General features: G+C 41.2%; 1 long non-coding RNA gene across 1 annotated transcript in view; it reads right to left on the bottom strand.

The window, feature by feature from the left end:
* Positions 1-1,445: 1,445 nt before the first annotated feature.
* The window catches only part of LOC117351984, an 84,656-nt gene continuing 68,702 nt past the window's right edge, over positions 1,446-17,399 (bottom strand). Inside the window, exon 3 of the long non-coding RNA XR_004537543.1 lies at positions 1,446-1,529. This is a non-coding gene — a long non-coding RNA (uncharacterized LOC117351984). The remainder of the gene's footprint in view (positions 1,530-17,399) is intronic.

The raw sequence follows: 17,399 nt of genomic DNA, 5'->3' as shown, positions 1-17,399 counted from the left end.
TTGCGCGTTCTGTGCCTCATCTGGAAGCCTACCCTCTGACGTTGCAACGTCAGAGAGAAGGCTTCCGGTTCAGGCGCAGAATGCCCATAGGAGCCACTGCCCATGGCTTTGTGCACTGAATCAGTTAGGAAGAGGGAGTTGGCTCGAAGATAATGCCACATCGATCGCACCGTGGACCGGCGGTTGAAGAACACTGTTTTGGGCCTGATGTACGTGCTGGCCCTGTGGAACTACAGGAAATTTCTGTGGACCGGCACTGGTCCATGGACTGGTGGTTGAAGAACAATTCTACTACAGATTCCACTTTTCTTAGTAGATTGATCGTTCCCATATACGAAGCACATTGGGCAGCAAAGGCTGCATTTAACTGCAAAGATTTTTGCTATAACCCACGGAGTGTGGGAAAATCCCTGGCAGATACCTCAGTATTGACTAATTCTTTAGAGAAAAAAAAAAAAAGCAAAAAACCCACCAGAGATGATGCTGGCCTACTTCTGTTCATATGGAATAAAACTAATTCTGATAACCAATTAAAAAGTCCAACAGTCACAGATGCTGCCTCCTTTAAAGTCGCGATAAATCATATCCTCTCCTTAATCTCTTGAGCTTCCACTGCCACGCTATCTCCCCACCCACGATATCACTTTCATTATTAACCAACCAGTTTTTGAAGGTTTGCTTTGAGATTGCCCACGAGAACTCCATGATTAAAGATAAAAGGAGGAAGATTCATATTAAAATAATAATATTCCAACTCTGCCCATGCAGCCCAGTCACTATAAAGGAAAACAAAATCTTTGAATGTCAAAGATAATATGGAATTTTTATGAGCAATGGTGAGTTAATAAGTATCTTTAAAGTTAATGTATAAGGTATCCCAGGAACATCTGGTTTTCGGGGGGGAGGGGGGGAAGAGGGATGGTAAATTGTAACCTTTACACTTAGGGCTCATTTTACTAAGGTGCGCTATGCTTCTTAGCGTGCGGTAAATGCTAATGCGTGCATGTTAGTCTATGGACGCGTTAGTGTGCGCGCTAAAACGCTTAACGTACCTTATTAAACAGGGGGTTAGTATATTGGTATAAGATCCCCAGTATATGTTGAATTAGGACAGAACAACTTGTACTGTAACTATGTCAACCTGTAACCCGTTCTGAGCATTTTCGGAAGAACGGGATCGAAAACGATTTACATAAATAAATATTGCCTCTCTATCTAAGACTGTAGAAAAAGGGACCAAGTGGTTCTCTCCAATTTCACCTCTTCTCTCGTATGCTTTTCATACCAATCGCCATGCGTTAAGACTCAGCACACAAGCTCAATCCATACTGGTCACTAAATTCTCTTTTTTTTTCCCTGTAAATAATTGTCAAGTAACATATTTTGACGTTAGCGCGAACATTCTCTTTACCTGTTCAAAAATCTGGTCTTTCTTAATAGCACGTCCCACTTAGACAATCCCAGCTGTATTAAGAAGACAAATTGTTCCTCCACTGCGTATTTTGGAATCTGGTACAATGCATAGCATCCTGGGAGACAAAACAAAGATTGCTTACAGCATAATGTCATCATTTTTCAAGATATGTGGAGTAAATTGAAGGTTGGAGGGTGCTTGGCACGTGTGCGCAGCATCCAGATCAGACCCCTGTAATGGTCAATTATTTGTCACTTAAAAACACTCTTCAAAACGGTCTACCAAAGCCAAGGAAGATGAAAACCACTTATAATGGCCTAGCTCGTTTAAGGGAACCAAAGTAAAGGCCTTTTTATTAATTAGCACCGTCCTTCTCTTCCCTAGCTGCCGGCATCAGGCACGTTAACATCTCCACAACGGACTCAGGTTTCAAAGTCAGCTTGGGGAACCAGCTGCATTTGAAAAATAAAAAAAATCAAGCAATTTTTTCTTTTCGGGAAGATATAATGGCAAGTCTTTTGAAATGAAAGCTGGGGAAGGCCTAGCAGAGATTAATGTAAGAGAAATTGCTGCTCGTTTGATAAGCCACAGATGTCTTTGAGATTTGTTGAAGTTGCTGACAGCTCCCGATGGCTGGCAGCTTGGGATTTCTCGCTTGCCTTCAGCTTTATGGATGCAACAACAGAACTAAAGAATTTGGAGCTTATCAGAATATGCTGTTGGGTCAGAAAGTAGGTTCTAATGGAGCCGAAGCAAAGATGTTTTGCTTTGCTTTTTTTTTTTTATATCATCTACCTTTGTACTAGTCATCCTGACACAGGAACTACAATTCCAAAGGTATTTACTTGGGTAAATAGTGATTAGACACATGGGCAGACTGGATGGGCCATTTGGCCCTTATCTGCCATCATGTTTCTATGTAAACTGACTTTCAGAAAAATTTGCCAAGTATTGCTAAAAAAATACCTGAGTCTTTGCAAAATGTTTGTACTTTTAGATGCACTTAAGGGATGAGCTCCCGAGAAGATGTTTTGGGTTGGATAGAAAATAATGCATGCAGAATGAGAGGTTAATGTTCAGCAGAAAGGCCAGCGCTTAAAGTTATTGAGATACCTTTAAGTGGATTTTTAGGGATAAGAACATAAGAGCATATGAATTGCCATACGGGGACAGACCGAAGGTCCATCAAGCCAATTCAGGTCACCGGTATCTGGCAAGATCCCAAGGAGTAAAATAGATTTTATGCTGCTTATCCAGTGAATTTTCCCAAACCATGGACTTCTCTTTTAGGAAATTATCCAAACCTTTTTTAAACCCTGCTGTGCTAACTGATTTCACCACATACTCCGGCAACAAATTCCAGAGTTTAATTACAGCTGACAGTGGTCAGTTTTATTTTGACTGCCGCTGGTGTTATCCCTTGGTATCCGATGCTAGGCCATGTCTGGGTCCCAGCATTGACTATTTGGGTTTGTGCAGCTGGCTATCCCTTATTTGGTTAAGCACAATATTCAGCACGTAACTGTCTAAGTGAACCCAGATATGGGATCTGATTTGTCCAGTTAACTTAGGCCCCATTTTATCAAGCTGCGTTAGGGTTTTTTTAAATCTCAGGCCACTGTGGTAAAAGTTCAATGCGTCAGAGTTTTTATTGCAGCAACCCACAATAAAAAAAAAAAAAAACCCTAACGTAGCTTGTTAAAATGAGGCCTTAGGCAGTTAAGTGCAGAGTACACTATGGCCCAAATTCTGTAAACGGGGCCTAATGTTAGGCACCTATTTTGGAGGCGCCCAGTTAAGGTTTTTAATCAGTAATAATTGAAACTTAGGTGCCTATCAAGAAAGAGCGATTCTGTAACAAGGCGCTTCTAAAAAATTTAGGCTGCCTTCAAAAAAATAAGTGCTCTGCATGTTAGGCGTGGGCGTGGCTACGTGTTAGATGCCTCGTTACAGAATCGCTGCTCGTAAGCGTGCTTAAGCGCTCGCACGGGCGCCTAAGTTTTAGTTGTTCCTAGAGCTGGCTTATTTATCGGGGGCCTCCAAAATAGCGCGATTCACTACACAGCACCCAATTGTGCTTGAATCGCGCCTAACTTTTGGGCGCTTCTTATAGAATTTGCCCTTATGTAACACGATTTTTGCTCCTGGGCAGTAAGTGTCATTTGCTAGTTGCTCATGCCTGAGAAGTTATATCAAATGTCTGTTATTTCCATACAACTTTGCTTTTGTGACCAGGAGAGTCAAAGTTAGCAATTGACCTATTTAGAATCTGAAAATGCTGAATTTTCATCTTTTCTTTCTTATAAAGTCATAAAGAAGATGGCGGAAGGACTGTTAGGCTGAGAGCTTAGCTGCTGAGAGCTCTTCCATTGTTGTCCTTTTTTCCTTTAAAGAAACTAACCAGCGGTATGCCGAAGTGGAGGGGCCCTAGCGTAGTTGGGAGCCTCACGGCGTTCGGGCCCGGCCTGCTTCGGCTCAATGGATGAACTTCTGCGACGAATGCAGCGAGTCGCGGAGGCATTGGCCCGCCCGCAGGAGACGCGCCGCGGCGAGACGGAGGCGTTCTCCACGGGCCCAGACACCACCTTGAGCCCCGACGCCAGAGTGCCTCCTCCTCGGACCGCCAACTCCCCGCGGGTGGAGGAACCATCAGAAGGCGGTGAGGGACTCTCCCTGGAGGCTGTTGGGAGCAAAGAGAGGAGCATGGTAGTGGATCCCCGGTTATCTCAGGGGATTCCAGTGGAAACTGAGGACTTATCATCTCCGCGGTTTGTCCATGAGCAGAGGAGCTATACCCAGGAGGGTATATTGGTTGGTGAGAGTTTTTCGTCAAAAGAACTTTTTTCTACACTAAAGAAACCCCAAGAGGTAGCTCTTGATGCAATTTGGGATCTCGTAGCCGATCTAGCTAAATCAGTTAAGCCCCGACTGTTGCAGTTGGAGCATAAGATTTGTATCCAAGAAAATGAAATTAAGAATATTAAAGTTGACTTGCAAGATTTAAAAAAACTTCAACACTGAATTCTTCCCAGGAAACAAAAGTTTCTAAACAAATAACTGAAACACTGGTGAGAGATAATATCAATTTAAGGAGAAAATTGGAGTCTCTAGAAAACTTTTCCCACAATAATAATCTTAGATTAATCCATTTTCCCAGGGTTGCGGAGGTAACTCCTAGAGACATGTTAAAACGTTACTTAAAGGAAGGCCTAGAAATTACTGAGGAACTAATACCGCCATTCACTCGAGTGTACTATTTACCTATTAAAATGGAAGAAAAATTAAAGGAAGATGGTCAACAGACGCTTAATATTTCTATGGTCTTGGAGCTTTCGGATTGGGTGGTAGTAATGCCCGTAACACCTTTTGCTCACAGTTGCTTTAGCACCTGATAAGAACTGGTTACTGAGACTTTTCTTTAAAAACAAACAGAAAGAATTTCTTGGGTTATAAGATACAAATGTTCTCAGATTTGTCACGAGATACACAAAAACGTCGCCGTGAATTTTTATTGTTAAAGCCAGGAGTTATTGCTCTTGGGGCGACCTTTTTTCTTCGTCATCCATGTAAATGTGCGATAATCTATCAAACGCAAAAATATGTATTCTTTGATCCTAGCCAACTTACAACCTTCTTGTCAATGGCTTCTCTGAAAAAAAGGAGAGGGAATTTGAGGACTCTTTGATTGTTGATCACCCTCTCAGCCTATACAATCTTTAGTCTTCATTTTTTTTATTTTCTAATATTATATTGTATATTCTCGCTGATACTACATCTTGGCTTCTTTATTTAGAGGACTTGAGTTAAAGCTATATATACATTTATATATATACATAAGCTATATATACAGTTTCTTATTAAGATAGCAGATAATCTGTTTAGCATTGTATTTTGCATTATATTTACTTTTGGCTTGACTTTACCTTTCTATACAAGTGGATACTTGATATGTCATTGAAAATGAAATAAAATAATTGAATATAAAGTCATAAAAAGCAAAATATGAATCACAATTAGCATGTAGGCATTTATATTGAAGTTATACAAAGATGACCACAGAAGATTTAGAAGTGAGTAGTATTACACTGAGTACACTACACTGAGTATCTTGTGAGCTGTGCTGCTTGCTTGTAGCCTCTTAACTACTTGGATTTTTTTTTGTGTGACTTTTACATTTTTATATTTAAGACAGCCAAGGACCCTATAAGACCCCTGGGGAAGACATCTTTATTTTGCCAAAATATGGCCTATGTTGGGTCATTTTTATTGTATACATTATTTGGTTTCTATCCTGTGGGTCACTTGTGACTGTATACACCAGTGGTACCCAATATGTCAATCGCGATCGACCGGTAGATCACGAAGGCAAAGTGAGTCAATCGTGGAGCCCATCTCGGGCTCTGTGATAGACTCGTGTTGCCTTCATAATCTACTGGGCCGATCAGCCTTCCTCTCCTCGACGTCAATTCTGCTGTCAGAGAGGAAATTCCGGGCCAGCCAAGCAGAGATTGGGGCCTGTTCCCCGATGGCGGCGGCAGTGGCTTGGGGATGGGCAGGGAGAAAGAAAGAAAGGGGGCAGGCAGGGAGACAAAAGGAAAGAAGGGAAACAGAAAGAAAGGGGGCATGAAGAGAGAAAAAAGAAAGGGAGGCAGGGAGAAAGAAAGGGCAGGGAGAGAGGAAGAAAAAGTTGGGGAAGGGAATGAGTTCTGGAGGAGAGGAAGCATACAGGCTGAAAGAAGGTAAGAAATATTGGATGCACAGTCAGAAGAAGAAAGTGCAACCAGAGACTCTTGAAATCACCAGACAACAAAGTTAGGAAAAATGATTTTATTTTCAATTTAGTGATCAAAATGTGGCCGTTTTGAGAATTTATATCTGCTGTCAAATGAGCAGAACTGACTGTGGGTGATTGAGATGATACATTATTTTTGTGTTAATCCAATGAGTGAAAATTCTGTGGAGTGGTGTTGACGGAATCCAGTTTGATTAGGGTGTAAAACTTTGGTTTGCTCAGCGAAGTCTGAGATTTGGCGAAAAACGATTTTCTCCATAAGCTTTGCCAAGAAAGGGATGTTCGCTATGAGTTGGTAATTTGAAACTTCATGTAGACTAATTTTGTGGTCCTTGATTATTGGGTGAATGATTGCCTCTTTCCATATATTAGATAATGTTCCTGAAGTTAAACTATTACAGACCAAATTTAGGATGTCAGTACCAAAAAATGAAAAAAAAGCATTTCAGAAGGAATGGAAGAATAATTTCTGATGTGGAACCTTTTGTCCTGAAGAGTGGGTAGAGTAAATCTCGAGCATTTGAAGAGAGGAAGATTTGTGGACACGAACGAATTAACTGGATCCCCAGAACAGGGGGAGGTGGGTTTTGAGCTGACAATGCTTGTTTGTGAGATAGAACCTCTAATATTTGGAATTTTGTTGATAAGATAGGAAGCAATAGCTTGAGCTGAGGGTATTTGGACAGTCGGATTAGGTTCTGTCTTCTGTGCAGTTAGTGATTTTGCTATTGCATATAACACAGAAGTGTTTTTAGCTCTTTTAAAAATTTGTTTGGAATACACTTCTCCCTCAATATTCGCAGGGGTTAGGGGCAGAGCCAGCCTGAGAATATTGAAAATTTGCAAATAACATGTGGGCCGGCTCTGACCCACCCCCCGCCTTCCCCTGGCATCCCGGACCTTACCTGGTGGTCTAGCGGGCTTTCGGGACAGGAAAAATCTTCCTACACTCCTGCCCTATGCAGATCATTCATACAAAATGGCTGCCGTGATTTCCCGTTGTCTCTTGAGACTATAACGGGAACTCCCCGCAACCATTTTGTATGAGTGATCTGCCCGGGGCATGAGTGTAGGAAGATTGCTCCTGCCCTGAAAGCCCTCTAGACACCAGGTGAGGTCCGGGATGCAGCGTTTCTTTTTTTTCCCCCAAAAAAATAGTGAATAACTGAATCCGCGAATACTGAAATCGCAGATTCGGAGGGAGAAGACACATCGCATTGACCCCTTTACTGAAAAAAGCTGACCTAGACCCCTCCATACCATCCAATAGCAAATATCCCTCTCCTCACCAAACTGCTCGAGTCTATCATATCTACCCAGCTCTCTTCCTACTTAGAAAGATTCTCCATCCTCTTACCTTACCAATATGGCTTCAGACCCAACTTCTGCACTGAATCCCTATTGGCCTCTCTAATCTCTAAGGTTCAGCAACTGCATTCTCGTAACAAGTTTGCTGTCCTTCTACAATTCGACCTCTCCGCAGCTTTTGACGTTGTCCACCACAACATTCTAATTTTCCAACTCTCCGAGATAGGCATTAGCTCCATAGTTCTTGATTGGTTCTCCAAATTCTTGCGCTCCCGCTCTTACATGGTTAACATGAGCGGCACCTCATCCTCCCCCTGGACCCCGACTTGTGGTGTCCCACAAGGCTCACCCCTCTCCCCAATCCTCTTTAACATTTACATGTCCTCCCTGAAACTACTCCAACAATCCCCCCTTGAAACTCTTTACACTTACGCTGATGACATCCTCGTCCTCCTTGAGACCGACTCGAACCTCACTAACCTCTCCACGAACATATCCTCATGCATAAAGAACCTCCAATCCTGGGCATTCACAATGCATATGAAACTAAACAAGTCCAAAACAAAACTCCTTTGGCTCGGCCCAAAATTAGACCATCTACCTTCCTCCATCCCATTGTCCTCCGGCCCCCCATTATAGCTCGAGTTCTCAAGCAAAGTTCTGGGTGTCACCTTAGACTCTTCTCTATCCTTCAACGAACATCTCCAATCCCTGGTGAAGAAATGCTTCTTCAGCCTTCACATGCTAAGGAAAGTCAGACCCTATTTTCACCAAAAACACTTTGCAGTCCTAGTACAATCCATCATCCTCTCCAGATTGGATTATTGCAATTCTATCTACCTCAGCTTAACCAAGAAAAGCCTCCACAGACTTCAGCGGATTCAGAACGCCGTAGCTAAGCTTGTTTTCGCGAAAAGCAAATTTGATCACGTCTCACCACTCCTGTCTAAGCTCCATTGGCTCCCAGTAATCCCCAGGATCCACTTCAAATGTGCGTGTCTGGCCTACAAGATCCTACATGGCATCCTTCCTGCCGTTATCCCTCTATCCTGGAACTCCCCAACCCCTACTTCCTACCGATCCTCCCAAATTTTTAAACTATCCTTCCCTTCCATAAAAGGTATTTTCCATGCAGGCAAACTTGGGTCATCCCTCCCCTTTAGAATCACTGAGATCTGGAATAACCTCACCTCCCCACTCCGAACCTCAAGCTCCCTCCAACTCTTCCGCAAACACCTAAAAACCTGGCTATTCTCAAAACTGTAACACTTCCCCCCTCTTAGGCCTTTCACCTTCCCCCTTTACACCTAACTCTTTAATCTCTCCACTATAGTTCCTCTCTCATCCTTCTTCCTGTAAACCGTGCCGAGCTCCGCATTCGTGGAGATGGTGCGGTATATAAACCCAAGGTTTAGTTTAGTTTAGTATTCTTTTTTGATCTATTGATTTCAGATTTATAGTAGATGGCTTGTTCCTTAAATTTATTTAGACTGTGTAAAGTTTTGTTATGCCGCCATTTTCTCTCAAGAGAGCGCTAGGCGTGGCTAGGCGTATACTAGGGTTTTTTAAAATTTACGTGGTGAAATGGTGTAAGTAACAGTAGGTACTAAAGAATCTAAAAGTTTGGTTATAGTTGCTTTCCATGAGGCGACTTTCTCCTCAAAGGAAGATTCCGACATTTCCGCTAATTTAGATTCAAAGTTAGAAGAGATGGATGCCTCAGCTAGCTTTGAGTAGTCAAGAGAAATAACTGTCCTGGGGCTAGGGTTAAGTGGTTAGGCTCTTAGTATACTGAGAGAAAGAAATGAGTAAGTGATCAGACCAGGGAAGTTGTTTACAAGCCATAACCTGGAAACAGTCGTTCTGAGACGCTGGTACGAGAACCATGTCAAGAGTGTGCTCTGCTGTGTGAGTTGGACTAGTTGGAGAATTATTTTAGACGTGTTGTGGACTGCCAGAAGAACTAACAAATCAATTCTGGAAGAGATCAAACCAGCTATGTCGCTCGAAGCCCAAATGATGAAGGTATGACTGTCTTATTTTGGTCACACCATCAGAAAAGAGAGATCACTGCAGAAGGACATCATGTACGGGAAGATCAAAGGAACCATGCGAAGAGGGCAACCTGCAATCAGATGGCTGGACATATTGAAATTAATCATGACGACGCTGGAGGACCTTTCCCAACTAGCATAAAATCGATTTTTTTTAGATATGTAATTCATCAAGTCGCTAGGACTCGAGCACGAGTCGATGTCACCTAAGAACAAAGTCCAAGTGAACGGTATAGGGGAGGGGAGAATGTGGCGAAGTGGCCACATTCTCCCCTCAGCACCCTAAGGTTGTGGGTTCAAATCCATGCTGCTCCTTGTGACCCTGGGCAAGTCACTAAATTCCCCCACTGCCCCAGGTACAATAGGAAAATTGTGAGCCTGCCACGACAGAGAGGGAAAAATGCTTGAGTATCTGAATAAATTCATATAAACTGTTCTGAACTCCCCTAGGAGAACAGTATAAAAAGAATGAGTAAATGTGAAAAGATTCAGCCTCTGATAACCAGAGCTGGTATTATGACATCATAATGCCTCATTCCACCAATGCCTGAGCGCCAATCTCATCAGTGATGTCACAATGGCTTGATTGTCCTTTACTTGGCTCACTTTTGATTTCTAGAGTGGTGCAGTGGTTAAAGCTACAGCCTCAGCACCCTGAGTTTGTGGATTTAAACCCTGGGCAAGCCACTTAATCCTCCACATCCCCAGGTACATTAGACAGATTGTGAGCCCACCAGGACAGACATGCTTGAGTACCTGAATAAATTCATGTAAACATTTTGAGCTCCCCTGAGAGAACGGTATAAAAAATTGAATAAATATATAAATAGTATAGGGGGTGAAATACTTCTGTGTACAAAAGAAGAGCAGGACTTGCGTGTGATTGTGACTGATAATCTTAAGGTAGTAAAACAGGTAGAAAAGTAAGGAGGATGCCACATCAAAGCTGGGTGAAGCTTCCTCTGATCTGTGATTTTCATCCAACAAGTTCCACCGTTTGAGCCTAGATGTCAAACGCTCGGCATTGGGTCCAGACAGCCAGTCAAAGCCAGGAGGATGATAGGGTGCACAGGGAGAGGAATAAATAGTAGGAAAAAGGAGGTGATAAGTCTTTGGTGAGGCCCCGCTTGGAACGCTGTGTGCAATTTTGGAGACTACACCTTCAAAATGATCTAAAGAGGATGGAGTTAGTCCAGATGGCTGCTGCAAAATTGATTAGCGGTCTCTGTCATAAAGCGTATGGGGGACAGACTAAGAGACCTCTTAAATGTACTGTATACTCTGGGGAAAAAAGGCAGGAGGGAGGGATATGATAGAGGCATTTACATTACAATGATGTCTTCTATCCAGCCAATACCTTTCACTTCTAGGCAGTTTACAACAAGAAATTAGGCTGGCCATTCCCAGGGAGATTACAAGGTTGATAGCTATAGTATGCGTCGGGATCTAGGAAGGGTCGATACGGTTTGGTTAGATTATTTGACAAATTTCTTAAATAGTATGGTTTTCAGTTCTTTCCTGAATGTTTTGTAGTTGGGCGTCTATTTCAACTGAAGGAAAACTCTGGAATAAGAGGATATAAGACAAAGTTAAGAGGTGATAGGCTCAGGAGCAATCTAAGGCAATATTTTTTTACAGAAAGGTTGGTAGATGCATAGAATAGTCTCCTGGTAGAGGTGGTGGAGACAAAGACTGTGTCTGAATTCAAGAAAGCCTGGGATAGGCACATGGGATCTCTTAGAGAGAGGAGGAGAAAGTGGACGCTGTGGATGGGCAGATTTGGAAGGGTTATTTGACCTTTATCTGCCATCATGTTTTTCCATTACAGTAACTAGGCACCTACTGTATTTGCCATCTTGAACTTGGTGCTCCCTTATCAAATCACAGTCTTAAGGTTTTTTTTTTTTATTTTATATTTATCAAATTTTACATTTTATAAATCAAGTATCCACTTGTACAGAAAGTTGAAGAAAAGCAGAAAAATAATACTCATAGGTAAAATACATAATAATCAACTAAATAAAATAAATGTTTAGCTTAAATTCAGCTCAAGTCCTCAAAATTAGATCCAAGATGGATGAGGCGGACATATTAACAGATGCTGACGAAAATCAAATCAAATATTAGGAAAACAAAGTCCCTTAGCTGAGGAAGGATATCATTTATTCAATTGGACCTCTCTTGATTTCCCTTCATCCAGTCGAGTTCCTGCCAGAAAAGCTGTCAATTGGAATGGCTCAAAGAATACATATTTCTTCATATGGTACTGTATTACACATTTGCAAGGGTGTCGTAGGAAAAAGGTCCCTCCAAGAGATATAACACCTGGCTTCATCAAAAGAAACTCTCGCCTTCTTCTCTGGGTTTCCCGTGCCAAATCTGGGAACATTAATATTTTATGTCCAAGAAATTCTTTCATTTTATTCCTAAAGTACATTCTAAGCAACCAGTTTTTATCTGGTGCAAGGGCCACCGTGAGAAGCAATGTTGCCGGAGATGCTAGCTCTCTGTCCGAAAATTCCAAGATTGCAGAAACATTAAGTGGTTGATTATCCTCCTGTTGTTTAGGTGGTAATTTAGTAGTTTTCATTGGTAAGTAATATACTTGAGTAAGTGGTGGTAATGTATCCTCTGGAATACCCAAAATCTCTACCATATAACGTTTCATCATATCTCTAGGTGTCACAGAGGCTATCTTAGGAAAATTAGTCTTAAGGTTTAACGCATGTATGCCAGACATGCCACCTTAAGGACGTATGAAAGATTGTTTCCACTCAAAAATGAACTCGATTCTATGCCCTCTTCCAGCTAATGTACACATCAAGTTGTATTTTTCTTTACCTGTCAGCAGAGAATTTTCTCTCCGGAATTGCGTCCCTAGCATGGATTAAGATGCTTCCTCTTTTCTCTTCTTGGAAAGGTTGAGGTCATGTGGTTTTAAAGAAGCAAGGAATTTCATTAAATCTTTTCTTAATTAGGCTTGCCATTCTTCAGAGAAGTTGCAAAAGTGAGAAGTACTGACCTTCTACCGCCCTTCTCTTTCCCCTCCCACCCTTCCTGGATGCAATCAAGCAGTGGTTGATAGATGGATGGACAGCTATAGGTTTAGGAACAGAAAGAGATAAAACCCATTGTGCCATTACTATATTGAAACAATATTTAAATGATTTTACCACACATTATTAGGAATTTGCTTCCATTTGAAAACTGAAAGAAAAAACCCAACAAATTAACTTTTTGTTCAAAAGAAACCCACCCCTTTTGTAACCTCAGGCTTCCACAGCATAAAGCCTGCCATCTAGATCATCTAGAACATTAAAAGAAACAAACAAAAACCTTCCAAGGATTGGAATAACTCCTGCTCCTTCCTTAACCTACCTGTAGGTCTTCAGGAGCAGACACAATCCCCAATTGCTCTTATCCTACCTGTCCTCTTGTTTAAACTGGCACCAAAGGACTTGAGGCCGGCACCACTGCGAACCTTTGCCATATAAGAAAATGTGATTGGCCCATTAGCCAGCCAAAGCTATTCTGCTGCTAGCCTCCAATGTCACTTCCGGGCCCCACACATAGGAAGTGATGTCAGAAGGAGAGACAAGACAGGCAACAAGTTGGTGATGCTGTTCACGTTGGGAAAGTTAAAGAGGTATGGTGAAAGGGAAGGTGCACACAGAGGGGGCAGGGGATGGGTACCACCGCGCCAGGCACCTCTCATCCTCACTACATCACTGGAGAAAAGTTATTGGGTTTTTTTTTAGATTTACCTACAGCTAGTTTGTACTTTTCCAGATAAGATCGACTCCAAAACCCCCTCACAATAGAAATTTCCAACAGCAAGTTATTACAGAAAATATTCTGTGTGCTGTATCAAATCACGCTTTCTAGCAGAAGTGTCTTTTCATGCATTCTGGCTCATTTTACAATGTGCTGATGGAAACACTTTGTTAGAAACCCTTTCGTTTAGATGAACGGATCCATAACACATGAGATGGTCTAGAGCAGTGGTCTCAAACTCACGAGCCGCCAGGTCCTATTCTGAGGCCCTCGGTATGTTTATCATAATCACAAAAGTAAAATAAAAGAGTTTCTTGCTCATATGTCTCTTTAGCTATAAATGACAATATTATTATTATTAAGACTTAGCCAAAAGGAAAGACTTATAAACTATAAATAATTTTTTACCTCATGCAGAATTGTCATTTCTTTAATAAGACATTAACTATTTTTGCTGAGGCCCTTCAAGTACCTACAAATCCAAAATGTGGCCCTGCATAGGGTTTGAGTTTGAGACCACTGGCCTATAGGAAGAGGAGATGCAAATGTTAAAAGCCTTAGCCAATAGGGAGAGGAGGAGATGGTGGATGCTGCGGATGGGCCATTTGGCCTTTATCTGCCATCATGCTACTATGTTTCTATAACCATAAAGTTCTATGACATCACAATGCAGGTGTAAAAAGCCTTAGCCTATAGGAAGAGGAGATGCAAATGTTAAAAGCCTTAGCCAATAGGGGGAGGAGGAGATAGTGGATGCTGTGAATGGGTCATTTGGCCTTTATCTGCCATCATGCTACTATGTTTCTATGACATCACAAAGTTCTATGACATCACAATGCAGGTGTAAAGAAACTTAGTCTATAGCAGTGGTTTCAAACTCGCAGCCCACCAGGTACTATTGTGATTCTGTATGTTTATCAGAATCACAAAAGTAAAATAAAACAGTTTCTTGATCATGTGTCTCTTTAGCTATAAACTACAATATTATTATTAAGACTTAGCCAGTTTCGAGAGAAACTCAAAAAAGAAGGAGGGAATTCTTATTATTAAAACCAGGTGTGACCCAGATAGGGGGATTATTTTTTCTTAGATACCCTTGTAAGTGTGTAATCAGGTATAATTCCCTTAAATATATTTTCTTTGAACCGTCTCATTTGACTGCCTTCCTCTCCATGAAGCGCCTTGAAAAAGGAGAAACATCAGTGTCTTAATTAATTTAAGCTCTCTTTCAGCACAGATGACGTGTTTTGGTTTAATTTGCTATTGTACTATATTTACTCCTAATTCCTTAATCTTGGATCCATTGTTGAGGACTAGTGTGCGATTAAGTTGGATTTATTACCTTTTTTGTAATTTTGGTTTATTTTCAAGTTTGAGAATAATCAATGATATGTTTTCTTGATTGCACTTTTCTGTACAAGATTGTATGCTTGTTAAATTCTGAAAAAAATTTATAAAAAAAAAATAAAAAAAAAAGACTTAGCCAAAAGACTTCAATTAGGCAGGTGTCTGAAATATTCGGAGAAAAGACCTCAGTGTTCCAGGAGAAAAACTCAGGGAACTTCTATGGCAATTCTAAAATTGTCATAGGAAACACATCCTTGGTCAAAGAAAAACTCCGTTCTAAATTCCGTTCTAATAAAGCATATTTCCAGCAATTTTTTACATCAAGAACCTGTACTTATCTTTAAAGGTATCTTTTTGTCCTCTGGTGTGGGCAAGATCACTGCAGCGCAGTGAACAACATCACTGGGTGCTATTTCAGTTGATCGGGTATAGCACTGGAGATTATCAAGAAAATTGCGACCCGGCGTGATATATGCATTGTTATGTCCCTGCAATTTACTATACATAGGACAGACCTCAAGACCATTTAAAACGAGAATGATTGTCATGTAATAGGATAGAGGCACCTATGGTGCAACCTTGTTTAGATCCACATCATTCATTCGAAGACGTGCGCTGCTGGATTATAGAAAAACTTTTTCCATCAGAAAAAGGAGGGGATTTTAAATCATTGTTACGGAAGCGAGAACAGAAATGGATTTTTAAATTACAAACTTGCATTCCGACGGGTTTAAATGCCCGAGTAGAGTGGAGAGCCTTTTTTTAAGTTCTCCCCGTAATGATTGGTTGTTTCCTCTACCTGTGTTATGATTGGCTGAACAGGACGTCAGCGCGTCTCTTTAAAAGCGGAGCCAGACGCCGGGGTCGCCATTTTCTTAGTGAAGATCTTTGAAGCAGCGGCTCATTTCTTTAACTGGAAGCTTATATCGGAAGGCTGTGCTTTTTTGCAGTAAGTACTGTGTATATTAACCTGGATTTTCTTTATTTTTTAGAAATTCCCCTGATGCAGCATGGTCGCGAAACAGGGCTTGTCAGGAATTTCTTGATAATCTCCAGTGCTATACCCGATCAACTGAAACAGCACCGAGTGATTTTGTTCACTGCACTGCAGTGATCTTGCCCACACCAGAGGACAAAAAGATACCTTTAAAGATAAGTGCAGGTTCTTGATGTAAAAAATTGCTGGAAATATGCTTTATTAGAACGGAATTTAGAACGGAGTTTTTCTTTGACCAAGGATGTGTTTCCTATGACAATTTTATAATTGCCTTAGAAGTTCCCTGAGTTTTTCTCCTGGAACACTGAGGTCTTTTCTCCGTATATTTCAGACTCCTGCCTAATTGAAGTCTCTGGTAAGGGGAGATATTATATGAATATCTTTTTAGTGGCTTTATGCAGTAACAATGTGACATAAAACCAAAGCCAGGAATTTCTTTGTTCAGTATAATGCAAAAATGTAATTTATGTCTGTGTAATTAGTGGAGTTTTCACACCAAAATATACGCTAGATACGGAAATAAAGCGACTGAGCACCTTTAGACCTGCAAAAGACGTGGATTTCCAGACAAGTCAAAGCAATGAATTTCCGCCAATGAAAAGAGTAGACTTAGTATATATTTATGGAACAGGAAACATGTGTCAACAGAAGAAACACAATGCGGTAAGTATAGAATCTAGGAGAAGCTAAAGATGACTTACTATTTCACTATCTCAAATGAATGAGGTACATTTTCACAATCTTCATGCACGATTCTTGATTCAATGCATTTTGTAGTCTTGACAAAATTTAGTACATTGTATGTGATGATCTTAAGGTGACTAAACAGGTTGATAAGGTGACTGTGAAAGCTAGAAGTATGCTAGAGTTCAAAGGGAGAGGTATGGCTAATAGGAAAAAGGAGGTATTGATGCCCCTATATAAAAGACTCTGGTGAGACCTCATTTAGAATATTGTATACAATTCTAGAGGCCGCACCTTCAAAAAGATATAAAAAGGATGGAGTCGGTCCAGAAGAAGGATAATAAAATGGTGTGTGGTCTTTGTTATAAGGCATTTGGGGATAGACAAAGATCTCAATGTGTATATTTTGGAGGAAAGACAGGAGAGGGGAGATATGACAAATTTGTTTAAATATCTACGTGATATAAATGCGCATAAGTTCCATTTGAAAGGAAGCTCTGGAATGAGAAGGCATAGGATGAAATTAAGAGGTGATAGCTCCGGAGGAAATACTTTTTTACGGAAAGGGTGGTAGATGCATGGAAGTGTCTCCCGGAAGAGGTGGTGGAGACAGAGACAGTGTCTGAATTCAAAAGGGCCTAGGATAGGCACGTGGGATCTCTCAGAGACAGAAAGAGATAATGGTTACTGCGGACGGGCAGACTAGATGGGCCTTTATCTGCCATCATGCTTCTATGCTTGTATGTAATGAAATACAAATGTGAAAGAACACAAGGGAGTTGTGCATAGCCAAAACAAGTTTGATTTGTGCTCATTTAGTTCAAAATTTTCCCAGTTTTAAGGCATCTTTTCATAGCCAAACTCATTTAAGCAATCAGGAAAGGATTCTGTCCACTTAAGTTATACTGCGCAGGTCAGGATGGGATGGTCAGTGACACTTAACCAGGCAGCGCTGCTAAATATTCCCTCTTAACACCATTGCATTCCCAGTTAGTGCCATGACAGTTTCGGGTGGAGTCTTATGGATTC

Source organism: Geotrypetes seraphini, chromosome 19 (assembly GCF_902459505.1).
Source record: "Geotrypetes seraphini chromosome 19, aGeoSer1.1, whole genome shotgun sequence".
In the NCBI taxonomy this organism is placed as follows: Eukaryota; Metazoa; Chordata; class Amphibia; order Gymnophiona; family Dermophiidae; genus Geotrypetes; species Geotrypetes seraphini.
The sequence above is the reverse complement of the archived record's forward strand: the minus strand, read 5'-3'. Positions and strand labels throughout refer to the sequence as shown.